The sequence below is a fragment of the Berghia stephanieae genome, chromosome 5 (genome assembly GCF_034508935.2).
Source record: "Berghia stephanieae isolate SIO BIC M18660-M18661 chromosome 5, UCSD_Bste_1.3, whole genome shotgun sequence".
Classification (NCBI taxonomy): Eukaryota; Metazoa; Mollusca; class Gastropoda; order Nudibranchia; family Aeolidiidae; genus Berghia; species Berghia stephanieae.
The window spans coordinates 80,116,343-80,134,741 of NC_088364.1; the positions used below are offsets into that span (position 1 = coordinate 80,116,343).

At 36.5% G+C, this 18,399-nt stretch overlaps 1 protein-coding gene across 6 annotated transcripts in view; it reads left to right on the forward strand.

Annotated features, from left to right (window-relative positions):
- Nucleotides 1–18,399, forward strand: part of LOC144973680 (centrosomal protein of 112 kDa-like) — a 108,889-nt gene that overhangs the window by 9,838 nt on the left and 80,652 nt on the right. For all 6 annotated transcript variants that reach the window (XM_078916456.1, XM_078916459.1, XM_078916455.1 and 3 more), the window contains exon 2: nt 331–411. The gene's annotated coding sequence lies outside the window, so the exon portion shown is untranslated. The remainder of the gene's footprint in view (nt 1–330; nt 412–18,399) is intronic.

The window sequence follows — 18,399 nt, forward strand, 5'->3', positions numbered from 1 at the left end:
CGTAACAAATGTGACGATTTTGCTGTAGGTGGTAAGGAGAGGGTTAAGATGATTGTAAAGGCACGATATTATATAAAAACTAAAACTAGAGGTACCCGAATGAGACAATAAAATGGAGAGAAAGAAAAAGTGAGTAAATGTGACTCATATATAAGGGAACAATACACTTTATCTTTCTCTCCACGATATATATATATATATATATATATATATATATATATATATATATATATATATATATATATATATTGTTTAAATCATGTTACACTTATTGAATGAAACCGCTGGTTATTCGGAATGTTATCTTATCATTTTGTTCTTTCGTTTAAGGTTCATTCGGCCCTCAGTGGATAGAACAAGAACTGATTGATCTTTGATTGAGCTACCAGGAGAAGATTACAAAACGAAAAGGTATGCATTGATAATAACATGATCAGGTTCCCTTTGTTGATCTACTCGTACCGTCTCTCAAAGCGCTTTACAAGGGGTCAACAGTTACATTTAAGATGTAGGACGGGACATGACGCCTGTTGGGCGATATTACAATTTTTCGGACAAAGACAACGCTGCTAACGGCCAGGTGCTCATTTTACACATGAGTACGGTGAGAGAATGTGAGTAAAGAGCCTTTTTCCAAGCACTCAACTATGCGCCGAGCGCGAGGCTCGAACCCAGGACCTTTCGATCCGAAAGCGAGTGTCATACCACTAGACCACATAGCCTCTATAATAGAGGAGTAGTTAGGGGCAGCTCGGCTCTGCGGTACGTTCTTTGCTTCGTACCCGAAAAGAACCGAATTCGATCACCCGCCGCTGCGCTGTGTGGCCTTGAGCAAGTCACCTCGCCCTAGCTCAATTTGTGGCGCTGCGCTGCGGCTGACGCCTGGGTTATTCCAGTCTTCCCTTGGAATAGACCCTAGAGACAAATTTCCCCCATGGGATGAATAAAGGAAATTTTAAAAACATGTTCTTTGCTAGTTACCGATCAAGGCATACGATAACTGCATTAATTTGAATCTGCATACGTAGGTGGTGCCTCATCTTGTATCACAGTCAAGAGACAGTAGGCCCTGTTAGTGCCTGGATGGGTGACACAAGGCTCGCCTTACTTTCTTGACAGCATTGTGTCCTCACGCAAAGCGCACTGCACACACTACCCGCTCGATTCAGGTGCCATGAGAATTTGTGAGAGCTATAAAAAGAGCAATAGGGTATTTTTTTTTTTTTTTAAGAAGCAAAGAGAAATAAACAAACAAGAAAAAAAATGTCCCTATAGGGTTGATTTATGTATTAATTTTTATTTATTCATTTATTTATTTATTTATTTCTTTTTTTTAAAATTTATTTATTTATTTATTTATTTCTTTCTTTCTTTCTTTCTTTCTTTCTTTCTTTCTTTCTTTCTTTCTTTATTTCTTTCTTTCTTTCTTTATTTATTTCTTTATTTCTTTATTTCTTTATTTCTTTATTTATTTATTTATTTTAATCGGTGGATTTTTGACCACGTGAGTTGACGCCTCTTCAAAGTTAAGAAAAATATTTTGTTTTGTTTTAGTCACATGAACGCATTATGAATGTTAAATAAATACATATTGCTGATCCATGTATGCATCATCTTGTTGGTCAATCGAAATGAAATGGACAGAAAATGCCCGAAATGAGACTCGAACCTTGCTTATTATAGTTAGTAGCGCAGTACCTTATCCTTTTGGTCATCTCGGTTTCTTTCTCTGGTACAAACACACACACACACACACATACACACACAAACACCCTTTCACACGTTCATATAGACAGAAGCATACATACAACACGATTTAGTTATGACTTTTCATACATCTTATTTATTTTAAAAATATTATTTTTGATGAAACGTCTTGTCATTGGTAAAGAATGCTTGTTTCACCACGATCCTACAAATTACACGTTTTTGGAGAGAAACCGAATGAAAATTAATTATCTGGAAGATATTTTACTATTAAGATCTAGTATCAGATATTTTATGAATGTGTATAAATGTAGCATCAGGAAATATTCATGCATGAATTTGTCTCATTTGACCATTTTAAAGTTACGATTGAAATAAGGATTTGAATGGAAAACGTCAAATCTGAACAACGGGCTCTCTTCCTAGAATTGTCAATTTGTCAATAATTGACTCAAGCTGTCGTCAGTTACACGTCACTCCATATGTCTAAATATTGATTGACTCTTCGATTGAACTTCGATCTGGACATGAAAGGATCAAACAGCTCGGCTATTCGGTTGGACAAATCAGGGGATTTATTTCCGTAACAAGGCAAATCGTCACAGGGAATATTCTATATACTACAGCATCCGGATTTCTTATCTCTTATCTTATCCCTCAGACCAACACCTGCTCCAGAATCCAATACCCTTACAATACAACGTATTCCTGGATTAAAAGATTTGACCACTATTTCATTTCTTCTGGCGAAATCTGACAAAACACTTTTTAAAAAAATTGACCATATTAAAAAAAATAATTCAACTATTGATCTACTTATGAAACGACCTTGTTAAAAAGCCACACAATTGACGCGTGTTTTTTTAATTATCGGGTTTTCAAAGTTTTTGATAATTTGAGGGTCGTTTTAGTTTATCGATATCTGAAGTATCTGGATAAGTTTTTCGACCCAAATCAAATAAACCCATGTTTCTGTAAGAGAACGGACGTGTTGTCTCGTGGATTTGGCTTATTATGCAATGGAATGAGAGCTATCGGGGTTGTGAGATATTTTCATTGGTGTCTGGGAACTAATTGTGGAGCCTCTTTATTTTATCTCAAAACGTATTTGTCAAGTTATGAAATATGAAATAATAGAAATTTACTTTTTGTTTTATACAGATTGCCATTTTCCGTTAAATTGTAACATCGAATATTAATATTTAAATATGTTGAAATATTCACGTGATGAAAAGATGTAAAAAAAAACCCCATGAAAACCGTATAAAATTGAGGATTATTTGAATATAAAATATTTTTTTCAAGTCTATATCTTACGATTCATGTTATAACGCACCCTTTTCCATGTGCCCCTATTGAACTTGATTCCCCCTATTTTGCGGCTATGTGGTCTAGTGTTATGACACTCGCTTTCTGACCGGAAGGTCCTGGGTTCGAGCCCTTGGAGCAGGTTCTTTACTTACATTTTCTCACCGTACTCAGGTGTAAAATGAGTAACTGGCCATTAACAGCGTTGTCTCTGTCCGAAAAAAAAATTGTAATATCGTCTAAAAGGTGTCATATCCCGTCTTACTTGTTAAATGTTGCTGTTGGCCAGAGACCCCTTGTAAAGCTCTTTGAGCACGTTAGTGGATATTGCGCTATAGATACTATGAAGATGACGTCACTCAGGTCTTTGTTATTGTTTTTTGCCATCCGCGTTTATGGGTAATTCTCACTGAACTGTATTAACCAGACTGTGAACGTTCAAGGTTACACAAAGTTTTGTGTGTTGGTCCGTTATACTTCCGGATGGCAATGTTGTGAACTTCTTAGCCAAGAGCATACTATCTAGTCCATATAAAACTCAATTAAATTTTTTAAAAAATTTCATTGCATTTCATCGAGTAGATGTATTGTTTATTTTTACGTTTTGAAATTAGAGCCTTAGGAGAGATGATATTGTCTGGAACTATGCCTTGCTTTGGATTGTGTCATTGCTTCAGACAAATTGAATCATGCAAATATTGAAAGATGACACTCTGCGAACGTGCTAGATTATTATTTGCGTGTGAAAGAACTTCATTTATTTGTGGTTTATGGTATTACACTGAAGATTAGTTTGAATAACTGTCGTGTTTTGATCAGGTGATAAACGATTACTTTCAAATAAATAGGATTCAATAGTCTGATGTCATGTCATGTCCGCCCAGCAACGAGCAGCGTGGTTCTAAACAAGGGAAATCGGTACTTTTTATTCTTTGTGCTGGCTAGAACTTTTTCACATGTCAAGTGATCAGAATGGATAAAAGGCGAAACACGATCGGATTAATAATGTTTTTCTCCTCTGGATATTCTTTTATGCTCATTAGAGAAGTATTTCATAAGGGCGTCCGCCATTGTTCTGATAGTTTAGAAACAGTTACTAAATTGCTATGCGTTATTACGAGGGAAGTGATCTCACGACTGTTGAAGCCTATTGGAAATGATCAGGAGCTGAATTTGTAAAAAAAAATTTTGGACAAAGGTGATTTTCTCGTTGGATTTACTTAATGAAATTTGTTGGCGCTTCCTTTTTATATTTTGGTTGAGTTCGGTCTGGTAGTTTAATGGACATTCATAACACGAATTGAAACTTACTTTGAAATTTAGGTAGCCTGCTAATTTTACTTTTACATGCATTATTTGTATGCTATGCTTTTTGTCAAACATCGTGAATGAAGGTTTCGAAATGATTTTGCCTGAAGAAGCCGTTATATAATATATGATAGGATAAGATAATGCTTATTCATCCCGTAAAAAGGAAATTTGTTTACAGAAATGCATGCTACATGTAGATATCAAAATTATACATAAAGTTCCACATACAAATTTTAGTCAACATGATCACTTTAAATCGACGTTGCACAGGTCTCACAGCCGAACCCTCTTTTGGGCCTAGTTTAACATTGTTGCAATGGACAATATTTTGCGTCATTTTTTTGTTTGTTGTTGAGATTCCCATTACAACAATGAGCCCATAAGGAATTAGGTTATCTGACCTGAAAATAATTGCACGTTGCTTTAAATCGATTTTGGAGAATAATACCCTATTCATATCTATAAAACAGAAGAATTTAAAACCCAAATGCCATGCATAACATTCCAAATTCTCACTCTCACTAGCCATGAAATTCCTTTTTTAGGGAAGGGGTATTAACGTTCAATACAGCTGTAACTACAAGATTCATATTCGAGTTTAAAAACCGATTGCCTTTTTTTTCAGAAACTTAAAACCTGTTTTGAAACCACACTGGGGTTAAAGTTAACGCAACTTTTGACCTGACAATACACTGTACTTGACAGAAAATCTAGATATTCTCCTCTTTTACGACGTCGTCTGAGGAAAGTGCTTTTAAATGAGGTCAAATAAATCAAGATTGATAAATTTATACCTTGGCGTGGAGTGTAAAGGATACGACATGTCAATTCCGTGTTAGATTTACATATAAACAAACGCTTTTGTTACATTAGAAAGCTTCATTTATGTCAGGCAGATGGGGTCAAATTGAATTTATTTCTTCATTTTGTTTAAAATTACCTTATTCGGTTTCACGGATCGTCCCTGGCGCCTTCAGACAAACCTCTGATGGCAATAAAATGTTCAAAGATCTTATATTTCATGGGTCACAGTGTGTGGAATTGAAGAACCAATTCGAGGACAGTAAACTCTATTTTACTGTAGTTTTATGAGGAAATCTTCGAAAATGAAATAGATAGTAGATCTATAAAAATAAAGCTAAAATTTGAACTCGTCGTTTTCAGCACCGATCCAATTATGTATTGTTTTATTGTTTCAGCTGTTGTGTCGCGTTTGGTCACTTCGATCTGTGTTCTGTCGTTTTATTAAAGAACACACTATGTGCTATTTGGTTAACATTGCATATACCGTGATTTTTTTAAAACAACGGCAGTGCACTTCACATTTCACTTTTAAAAAAAAAAAAAAAACTTTAGCATTTATATAACGCAATATCCACTAAAGGTGCTCAAAGCGCTTTACAAGGGGTCTCTAGCCAAAGAGATGATTACTTGGAAGTTCAGGAGAGGTTTTTAATCGAAACTGCTTAGAATAAAAAAACTTAGCATCTATTATCTTATTAAGTTATAAATACCACACGAACAAGACTGCGCATTGCTTGATTATTAATTTCTATTTTACTTGTTATATTGGTGATGTGATAGCCTACAGCTTGCATTGACGATGATGATGATGATGATGATGATGATGATGATGATGATGATGATGATGATGATGATGATGATGATGATGATGATGATGATGATCTTGGCTACGCAGTCTCAAGGACGCTTGTCGTGAATTGTTCGCTTGTCAGCATGTCAGTCCTCTGCTTGTCTGATCCCTTTTGTAATATTTATCCACGTGTCCATAATGTCTTGTGCTAACGTTTTGAGAGCGAGTAGGTCATAGTCCATCTTTAGTTTTGATTTAATAGTTGTTTTTAGCTGTGAAGATATATAAATTCTTCTGGAGCTGATTGGAGCAGACGATGGTATGCCTGCAGGTCGGCATTTAGTGTTGTTGTTAGGGATCGTGGATAGCTCATACCGTAGAGTCACGCTCTCACCGACCAGGCGGAGTTGTCGTACCAGTAAGATAGCTGGTTCAAATCCCCATCACCGCCGCGAAAAATGTTTATTCTCTATTGTCTTCTGGCACTTTCCTACTCACTTCATCTCTTAGTGTTGTTGATAGAGTCGTTGATGTACGACCGCGGTCTGTCTTCCCGGCACTGAAGTATTCCTTCATTGCTGTCTGGGCCGGTTTGTTATGCTGTCTTCGGAGAATGTGGCCAAGAATTTTCCATCTTTGTTGTTTTATTCTATCACTGACAGGGCATCATGCTCTTGGTTGCTAATCTAGTCTGGCAATATCACACATAATATGCTTTGACGGAGTTGTTTTCTGTCCTAGATGAGGGCAACTTTTATCTTGAATTGGATTCAATAGTCTGATGTCATGTCGCCCAGCAACGGAGGCCACCGTGGTTCTAAACAAAGAAAATCTGTACTTTTTATTCTTCATGCTGGCTAGAACTGTTCATATGTGTTGTGATCAGAATGTGTAAAAGTCAAAACATGATAAGATATATAATGTTTTTTTTTCCCTTTTGGATACGCTTTTAGGCTCGTCGGAGAATATTTCATAAGGGCGTCCGCTTTTGTTCCGATAGTTTAGAGCCAGTTGCTAAGTTACTATGCGTCATTACGAGGGAAGTGACGTTTGGACTGTTGAAGCGTATTGTAATCACCTTTTTTATCTTCAAAAACCACGGAGAGACTGCGAAGCTGCAACGTTATTCTCCGATAGAAAAGAGTATCGGGTCTTCAAATCACGAATAGGTGTAGTTTTGTTTTGTTTTGTTTTGTTTTTCGATTTGTAGCAGTTGTAGAAAATAGACATATAGGTTAGCCACTGCATATACTCAACTGTTCATACAAAGATTGTCCGTTGATCCTCTCATTTTAAGTTATCAGAATCTTCGACTGGTAATAAAAACACGATGAAAGTGGGTGGGGGGGGGGGGTAGATCAAGTGGAGAAAGTATTTTACTATTTACGTCGGTCAATGCAGATTATTATTAAAACAATTTTGATCGGAAAGTTTCTACCTCATAATATAATGGTGGATTAAGATGACCGTATCAAAAAGTATTATAACCGAGATTATTTTTTCTAAAAAAAAAAGTCTTAAGTTTAACCATTTAACTGCCGTACTCTGAAAAAACTTGTATTATTTAAAAATTTAGCCGCGAAGTCCCAGGCTTGAGATTTTTTGCCAGGATGAGTGTCATTTGAATCGATCGATATTTGAAAGACGAGTTTGTGGCCAAAATTTTATATACCTTCACGTTTTGCTGGTGTACGAGAGATACGTGTTTAGACATTTTTGACAATTTGAGTCGTCTTAATATATTGACATGCCAGTAAGGAGTTATCCGGCCAATATAATAAAATAATATGTTTTGTCTTCTTACGTCACATTTGGCCTAATTTTTTAAACAAGTTTTTATTTCTCTCTAGTTCTCTTTGTGGTTGGTGTTGTTGTTGTTGTTGTTGGTGGTGGTGATGGTGGTGATGGTGGTGTTGTGGTTGTTGTTAATGTTGTTGGTTTGTTTTGTTTTTCTTTCTTTTTTGTGTTTGTTTTTTTTGTTTTTGATTTTTTTTTGTTTTCTTTTTTCGTGGATCGCGGCGGTATCATATTGGTCGCGCAAATCTTTATTGACTATCGACTATCGATCGCTACGGTTGGCAGTCACTGCTGATTGATTGACTATCTATCTATCTATCGGTAGTGCCTCGTATTATTGAACCCTGGGATAGCAGCGGGGGTACCGACAACGCAGCCATTCTGCAATGCAATTCAGTTGTTGTGCCTGACAGCGGGTTTGCGAGACAGTGCCAAAGAGTACATGGGAATGAAAAACATTAGTGTTAAAATAAAACTCTAGAACGCAGAATCCTGCAAGTGGTATAATAGACAAATGGATATATATATATATATATATATATATATATATATATATATATATATATATATATATATATATATATATATTTGCCAACTCAAGAATTTTCCCATTTGCGTTATTAGTTGATAATGCATTCTTTTCTACTCTCAAGTAGATCCAGGGATGACAAAATTTGAGTCGTAAATTTATCTCTTGCCGCCTATTTTTTACCATAGACACGCCATAACTGTTTTACTAAAATTTATTTTAATTTATGTGTAGAAATATCTCATCCAGATTGTTCTTTAACAACTTATAATATATGTTAGTTATTTGATAAGAAATAAAGCTAGTTCGGATGTCAGACCTTCATATCGTACACGTCGTTCTTATCCCAACATAATTTTCTCTCCTTACCGATCCTTTTCAGTATTTTCCCAAAATGGCAAGCTTACCCAGCAGAAAAATGGATTTTTAAACTCAAAAAGCTCCCTAGAAAATGTTATTATCAATTTTAAAAAAAGTCTATTCTCCAACGTAGAAAATAAATCTGAATAAGAAAAAAATGTATATTTGTGTCGTAACAAATCGGACGATTTTGCTGTAGGTGGTAAGGAGAGGTTGGTTACATGAATCATGTTTGAAAAAAATAGCACAGGATTACAAAACCTATCGACATATTATTATTATAAATTATGTAAAACATACCAAAGGATGCACAATCTTCAAAACTTTTGTTTGATGTTTATTTTCCATGACTCTATTTCATTTGCACAATTAACAACAGTCAGTTAAAGTACTGATTTAGTATAGACAAAAATATATGTCCTTTAATCTGGTATTATGTCGGTGTGAACTCGATGTCAAAAATTGAATTTAAAGTTGAGAAGATCCGAAATACGAAATTTTAAACTCCTGTTCTCTAATATAGGATAATATAGAAAGCTGCATCCTCTCTTTTTAATTATTCTAAAATTGTTTTAAATACTACTACTGGATGGGGTTTCCGACCTCCCATAGTGGGCGGGGAGGTACTTGCTGTCTCTTCTATCCCTCTGTATCTGTTTCCCAATTGCTTTCTGTCTTTGTCTTAGAATGAGATTACTTAGTATTGTCCTGACCCTGGCCGGGGTCCTTGGCTGGGAGGGAAACAGTCGACTGTATAGTTATAGTTTTGAGAGATGATATTTTTTTCCCCTTTTAAATCATATCTCTGTTATGTACTGTTATTTTTTATTTTAAACTTATGATTTGTAAACATTTGAGTGTGTTCCTCTTAGTGGTATTTTGTGCTAGTGTCTGAGTGAGACTTTTAGGTGATCTCAAACTAAGTAACTGATAGTGTGCTCTTTGAATATTCATATGTTCCCTATTTGAACCTTTCCCTTTGTCTTACTTTTTCTCGGGTGCTTTCAATCGTAAATCTTTAACTTTTTGACTATTCCTGTTTCTTCCTTTTTACTGGCGCTGAAATGACGTGACATAAATGTGTTGCGAGCGCAGTAAAACCCTCAAAAAACAAACAAAACCATAAATACTACTAAATCTCAACCAAATTCTATTTCCACTCTCTAAATACGCTTCAACAGTCGTAACGTCACTTCCGTCGTAATGGCGCATGGTAACTTAGTAACTGGCTCTAAACTATCGGAACAATAGCGGACGCCCTTATGAAATATTTCTCCGACGAGCATAAAAGCGTATCCAGAGGGGGAAAAAAAACCTATTATAAATCTGATCATGTTTTGACTTTTACACATTCGGATCACCAGACATATGAAAAGTTCTAGACAGCATCAGACTGTTGAATCCAATTTACTCAGACGTTACACTTTTTTGAGGATGTGTCACAAACATGCTGCAGTCTTGTAAGTGAATTTCGAGAAGCGGAACGGTCGTGTCTTCTGTATCATTTAAAAATTGAATTGTTTGAGTTATTTCCCCTCCCCCGTCACCTGTTCTTTACAATTCGTTTTAGGAATCCAACTGGACATGGTAAAGCTATAAATAAACTTGTTCGTGTATAGAAGGAATGCAATATACGCCACCCAGCTCTTTGTTATTGTTTTAAGCCAGCCACTTTTATGAATAGCTCTCAGTAAATTGTATTGTTCAGACTATAAACGTTTAAGATTACACATAGTTTTGTGTGTTGGCACGTTTATCCGGCTGGCGGATGTTGTGAGCTTTTTAAATAAACACATAGCATCAATATAATGACTTGACCCGCTGTGCCAATGTGGTAATGACATGTTGGATTCCACTAGATAAACTTAGTTTAAAATTAACAATATCATTAGATTCGAATTCTGGCGCTGATATGACCTTAATGTGTAGCAAAGCGCCGTAAAACCCTTAAAAAAAAAAAACAAAACAAAAAACCAAAAAAAAAAAAAAAAACCGATTCGAATTAGGAACTTCAAGGTTTTCGAAGTTTTAAGAAACGCGCTCTCCTAAAAAAATTATTTATTTTAACTTAAAGTGCACGAGTTGAGATAAAAATTAAATTTTAGGCATTTGGTTCACCCTATAGGAAATCTTATTTGCTTGCAGGTCTGATAACCGAGTGTAATTATTATAGGCTTGATTTAACATTGTTGTAATGGCCAATATTTTGCGTTGTTTTGAGAGTAATTTCCCTCACAGCAATGAGCCCATAACTATTGTGACCCATCGGCCCAAAACGGTATTATGTCGGAACGAACCAGATGATTAAAAGCAGAATTTAATGTTAATACTGGTCAAAAATATAAATTGTTGGCATTAGCACCCTAAAATATGGTATCCATTCTCCTCAATAAATCATATAAACTCAACGCAAGTCTGATATTTCTGGCTAGAAATGCAATTTTTAACATCTTATGCAACCCGACTTAATACCGTTTTGAGGCGAAGGGTCACAATTTGGGTCACCCGATCTGCAACTGAGTACACATTGGGTTCACTCCAGCATATTCCCGTTTTGAAATGGCTAGTCACAATAAATGAACAATTGGATGATTTTTTTATGCCTACCGGTGCTTTAACAGTCAACTATTAACTCTTTTTAACAATAAAATATCTAGTGCCGCGCTGAAGACCGGTCTAGACCGCGGTCCGACGGTCTTTTAGCTGTGAACCGAAGACCGGTCCCATAGGGGAAGATCGGCGGCGGTCCTCACTTCTTATCACCTTTCAACTAGTGCGGGGCGGTCCTTGCAAGGACCACGGTCCTACGGTCTCGCGCCATAGCCTACTACTTCCCCAGCGCAGGGTTGCCAGATTATTTTTCAACAAAATGCCAGGGGAAGACTCAAAAAATGCCAAAACACTCAAAAAGATGCCAAAGTCTGTTGACTCCCACCCCCACTAAGAAAACTACTCACTTTTGATAGACAATTTACTATCATATCCTGGTGGCTTGCGTGTTTTCTTTTCTTTTTCTTTTCTTTTTTTTATTTTTTTTATTTTTTTTTTTTTTTTGAATTATACTAAATTTCCTGTTGGGGTAATTATTTACCTACTGACTACTAAGTGGAGTGCTAAACCACTACACCACGGTTGGATTTTAAGAATGAAAAAGAAATGTGAAGATGTTTGTTTTTACGCGTTTAGAAATAATTAAGAAAAGGTGTCATTTGAAGTATAATATACAAGAAAAGAAAATGCCAAATGAAAATGCCAAATGCCAAATGATTTTTCTAATGCCAAACGGTTTTCAAAAATGCCAGATTTTTGGAATCTGGCATATAAAATGCCAAACTGGCAACCCTGCCCCAGCGATTCGTTGCTTCGGTTGCCTATCTTCCACCAATCACCACCCATCCCACTTAATTAATCGCACCCACCCCCCTTTGCCATACACTAAACGACACAGACGACCATACAGGCAGACGACCACCAACCTCCACTCCGCAAACCGCCCTTTCGTGTGTAAGATGGGGGGAACAGGAGGCGCACGCCTTGGACGATTCCATTATACGGGGTAAATTTCAAAATTTACTACACCATAATGATCGCAATGACAATGATCTATGGTGAAGGCATGACCCCTCTTCTCTAATGGGTTATTGTTTGAAATGTATGTGACTACTAAAGATGTGTGTGTTTGTGTGTGTGTGTGTGTGTGTGTGTGTGTGTGTGTCGAACCTAGCAAGTAGCAAATCCGATTTTTTGTTTTCTTTTGTCCATCTCTTGTCACCACTCCTTTCTATCGCAGTGTTGTCATTTAAAATAATACAATAATATTAAAATTTCGTTGGTGTTTTTACTAATCAAATAATATGAGTTTCATTAGTTTCTTCCTTCCAAAAAACCCAGTTATAACGTCTGAATTTTAAAAAAGTCCAATAGAATATTTGGGGACCCCGATAGCTCAGTTGATAGAGCACTCTCTTTATACGCAAAGGGCCAGAGATCGATCCCGGGTGCAGTCGATTTTTTTCTGAATCCCTGTCTACTCAGCAATGAATGGGTAGCTGAGTTTGTTAGATCTGGCGAAAAGTCACCATCGACCCCTCTTATTACCTCATCCACCCCCTCTTATTATAACTTCACGTCTCTCTCTTACTCTTCAATGCTCGCTGCCCTCTAATGTGTGTGTGTGTGTGGGGGGGGGGGGGGGGGGGGTAGGAGTTGCGTGTGTGTATCAACGCCACGAACAACTCGATCAACGCCTTGGGCGATGCCATTATCTCCGTTAATGGGGATAAATTTCAAATTTTATTAAATTATCGAAGTAACAATGAAGTACGGTGAGCAAATAAAGAAGGCATCACCCCTCTTCTCTAATTAGGTTACAATTTGAAATGAGTGTGACTACTCCGTGTGTTTTACTCCTGTAGACCACGGTTTTCATCGTGTAGCGGTCTTTAACGGTTCAAGAATGAACGATCCCATGGTCTCAAAGGTCAAACCGGTTCGAATTTCCAACAGTCTCTCAGGAATGTTCAATGTCGAAAAGGACCGGTCCTAGGACCGGTCCTTGCGGTCTTCATTTCCCAAGGACCGTAGGACTGTGGTCCTTAAGCTTGCCAAGGACCGCCCCTACACACTTAAATGCTGTTTGATATCCCATAATCTCTCATTTAGGAATACCAATGGGACCATTGGGCATTCCCGTCTTCGACAGACAATGAACATACGTATATTATTAAGCAGTTAACTGCCGTACTCTGGAAACATTCGCATTAAAAAATTTGGCCAGAAAACTCGTCCTTCAACGATTAAATGACCCTCATCTTGGAAAAAACAAAACAAACTCCAAACCTGCGACTTTAGGTTTGATTGTTTTTGCCAAGATTGGAGTCATTTAAATCGATGAATATTTGAAGGACGATTTTTCTGGTCAAATTTGTAAATACGAGTTTTTCCAGAGTACGATTATTAACTCACTCAAACCTAAGACCGACTATATCCGTAGTTTACTCCCGGGTTACTTTTACCCCATGCCTATAATTTATTATTACATTTTTCTGAGACAAATTATAGGCGTAGTATTAAAGTTAATGTTTTTAGTTTTTACATTTTAATGATAGTTGAATAAAACCATCTAATGTACATGCTCATTTTAAATACATTTTTTTCCAATTTTGAAAAGTAGCAAAAATCTCTAACTGTTTTTTTTTTAAAAGGCTTTTAAGAACCTACACTGTTGTGAATCATGTCGTAAAGCAATTAGCGGTATTGTCGAAGAAGCAATACTTTGAACTGCTCTTATTAATAGCTTTCGTTCTTTGACTATCATTTCCCAACAATGGGGGGATCGTGGACAATATCTCCATTAAAGTGACAATGATTGCTGCTATATCAACATTTCAACAAGGTTTTAAACAGAGAGCTTAAATGATACTTATATCTTAATGCCCCGATTATCCTTGAAAGGGGTGAAAAGTTCGAAATATTTTGCCAAGGTTAGATTAAAGTGATGAACTCCGAGGTACCCAATTCATATATTCCTTGCTTTCAATATTTCACATATTTTAATACCTTTTTAATACATAAAGATAGGTAGATCTATCGGATTATTTCAAAGTTGACATGATATTATATTATGATATTAAGAACTCGTTAAGAACTCGTGAGATTGTATTCATATCTCTCCAGTCGCTTCTAGGGTTCGAACCTGAACGTTCGAATTAGATGCAAATTGAGCTTGATCTTTTATATAGGGCAATATCCACTACATGTGCTCAAAGCTCTTTACAAGGGGTTCCTGGGTCAACAGCAACATTTAACATTTAGGACATGACGCCTGTTAGGCGATATTACAATTTTTCGGACAGAGACTATGCTGTTAGCGGCCAGGTACTCGTTTTACACCTGAGTACGGTGAGAGAATGTGAGTAAAGAGCCTTCTTCAAGGACCCAACTATGCGCCGAGCGAGGCTCGAACCCAGGACCTTCCGATCCGAAAGCGAGTGTCATACCACTTGACCACATAGCCGTAATGACTTACCACTACGCCATGGGCATTTTGATATAACTAGTAATTTATGTAATTTACTCATCCATGGACCTTTGCTGATTTGCCTCTGGTCTTTTTGGTGTCCCTCTGACTTCTTTTCTTTTTTTTTTTTCATTATCGAATTAAATTTGTCACGTCGATGGGTCAATGACTCGCGTACCGGGCATCGTGAGGCGACATGAGAGGACAGATATCCTGGTTTTCTTCCTCGTCGTTGGTCGATCGTGTATGTTAGGGGAAAGCAATCGTTAACTCGCTATTGTCTCGTCGTTTAACGGAAGCAAACGATTTTGAAGTCGGGCGATGATCAAATGGGTGACAAAACTCTGTTTTGGGGGTTGTGTCGTTTGGTAAGACACTTGAAACCCATTTTGAATCTTGACTCAGTAGTGAATGAATACGACTTGGCCATAGGCAATGACCGATGTTGTTAGATTGCTTGTACAATAAAAGTGTCTAAAGGACTAAGTTTACTGTATGAAACGGAAATTTGGTACCAAGAAGTCTGTTGAGGGAATGAAAATATGCATTGTGAAGGGCATTGAGCATGGAGAATAGGTGGATTTGCGCTATAATATACATATTCATATTTATTTGGACCGGGTGTCTCACTAATGCATCATAATAGTATAGATACATTAAAATTGGAATGTTTTCATGTATAACCTTCATACTCATTGTTTACTCAATTACCTTGAACAAATATACACAACTAGATATATTTATTTCAGTTTTGGAGTAAACGTACAAGATGTCCATAAAGACTTTCCCTGATTCCAGAGACTTGTTATTTTAAAACCGTCATAGATATTTGCATTAGATTTTCACCATCTTCTTAGGAAACGCCATACATTTATGCCTATTTGTCATGAACTCACATTACATCACCAAATTTAGTAAATCAACTTGAACCTAGAAGACATCGTTTTTCTCTCCTTCTATTTTGAAATGGCAAAAGTGCGACACCAATCTTTTTGTATAGTAATGCGATTGCATGAAACACAATCGTCAAAGGTAACTGAACAACCTTTCATAGCCCAGTTGGGCAGACCATACAGGAAACATTTTGGGAAAGGGGGGTGGGGTAGAAATAAGGTAATCTTGGGGCATCGTGACTCAACGGTACGGTCTTTGCTTCGTACCCGAAACGTACCGAGTTCGATCACCCGCCGCTGCGCTGTGTGGCCTTGAGCATGTCACCTCGCCCTAGTTCAGTTTGCGGCGCTGTACTACGGCTGATGCCTGGGTTATTCCAGTCTTCCCTTAGAATAGACCCTAGACACAAATTTCCCCTATAGGATGAATAATTGGATTTTTTTTTCTCTTCTATTTCATTTAAATTTGCTGAGACACATTCACATATTGAGAGATGGATCACACTCCCATCGACCAAGCGATTTTTTGTCGCACTGTCGCTATTCCGAAATAGAAGGAGAGATAAATGGTGTCTTTTAAGTTCATGATGATTTTGGTGATGTAATTAATATGGGTCAATGGCCAATGGGCATAAATGTATGACTGTTCCCTAGAAGACGATGAAAACCAGATGCAAATATCTATAACGGTATTAGAATAATTAGTCTTTGATATCAGGAAAATGCATTTTGGACACCCTGTATTTGTGAAAATCTCCTTTTTAACTCTCTCCTTACCAGCTATTTTTAGAATTTTCCCCAAATAATTCACACCCACCCAACACAAAAATAGATTTTTCTTACTCAAACAGAAAAGCAATAAAGACATTCTATACATAATATTGCTCTACAAAAGGAGCTCTACAACACAGTATTAACTCTTTACAGCTATAACACATTTTTTTCATTAAATGTTGTGATGTAACAAAAGGAATGAGAATGATAGAATTGTTGGTTATATCGTAATTAATGTGATTAACAAATGTGCACTATTATTATTATTATTATTATTATTATTATTATTATTATTATTATTATTATTATTATTATTATTATTATTATTATTATTATTATTATTATTATTATTATTATTATAAATATTATTATTATTTTCCTATGGTTGGTAAGGAGAAGGTTAAAGCTAGCACTATAAATGATGGATATTTGAATGGCATTACCGTTATCAATAAGTGCTCCGTTATTCCAGTTAACCCAAGCAATTTACGATAGCGATATCAAATCGATATTCATATTCCTATATACCGTGCGAGACTTTTTTTTTTTCTTCTTCTCCCCCATTACGGAACCGTTTAAATCGATTATTACCAATCGAAGGGCTGGAGTAAGTGTAATATGTAAACCCTGCGATTGAAATTTGGAGGGGAAGGGGGCAGTTACAAACGGGTTGTGGCATTGCCAATGTAGTGGCGAGTTATCGAGACATTGGGTCTTTTACGCCTCACGCGGTGCTAGCACTAGCAGTGTTTTAGTTCCACGCCCAGTATTATTTGTAGTGGACACCGGGCACAATAACGTCAAAACGGGACAGCGTGGACACTGAATGAGTAAAGCTGCGCGAGGCTTATTATAACTTACAGGAATAAATATCTTGTGTTAAGATTTGTGGTGAAATTGTATTTCATGGAAGTTTAGCAAATGTATATACTGCTGTCTCGCGGACTCTGTGAAATTAGGTTGTCAGTTAAACCGGGTGTTTAAAAGGGCAAGTGGTGTTTGTTTTTTAAGTCTGATTTTGAAGTAAAATCATAAAGAATGAATCATAAAACATACTTCATGATACATTGCTATTTTAACAACCTTTTTCAGGAATTGTTCATTAGATTGTTCTAACATTTATATTTCTAGTAGCAATACGGACTGCATTTCTCTCAACATCAGTAAACGGTGAACAGTCAGTTCACAGGCAGTTCATGTTTTTAGAAATTGTAGCTATTTTCTTTATTTTAAAGATATAAATACGAAGTAATTTATATCAACTTTAGGTCTTCAGGTCTTCCGTTCATAATTTTTTGCAAAAGGCACTATGAAACCCATCACTGGAAAAGTCACAAATTCGCCACGAAACAAACAAGAAATGAAGTGAGTAGGAATATCCCAGAAGACAACAGAGAATAAATACTCTCCGGCGGCGATGGGGGATCGAACCGCGACCTTTACTGGTACAACAACTCCGCCTGGCCGGGGAATTATAACTCTATCGTATGAGCTATCCACAACCCCACAGTTCGAGCCCCCATCGCCGCTGCGAAGTTTTTATTCTCTGTTGTCTTCTGGCACTTTCCTACTCACTACATTTTTTGTTATTATTAACATAAGTGCCTGCTCCACTCACTTTTCTGAATCACTAAACAAACTAACATTAAATACATGTGTCGGCTATCGTACCTGAATCGTGATTAGTGCTCTGTTGAATGTTTCTGTATTTTCTATGTCGGTTATTTTCCGGTGGCAACGCATTCCATTCGCGAATGATTCTTGGAAAAAAAATAATTTTGATAAGTGTATATTTTGTACATGGTTATATTTTGACGATGTGATTCCGCCTGTATTGTATTTATTTGACGGTCTTTTTATATATCTAGCCTGGGATATGAATCGCTGCTGATGCGTCAATATGAAAAGTTTTAACGCGGGCGTCTTGTCTTGTTTTTTTTTACAACTCATTCAATCCTCGAAATTTTTGCTACTTTTCAAAATTGAAATAAAATGTATTTAAAAAATGAGCATATACATAGACAGTTTTATTCAACTATCATTAACATGTAAAAACTAAAAAATATTATCTTTGATACTACGCCTTTAATGTGTCCAGAAAAATTTA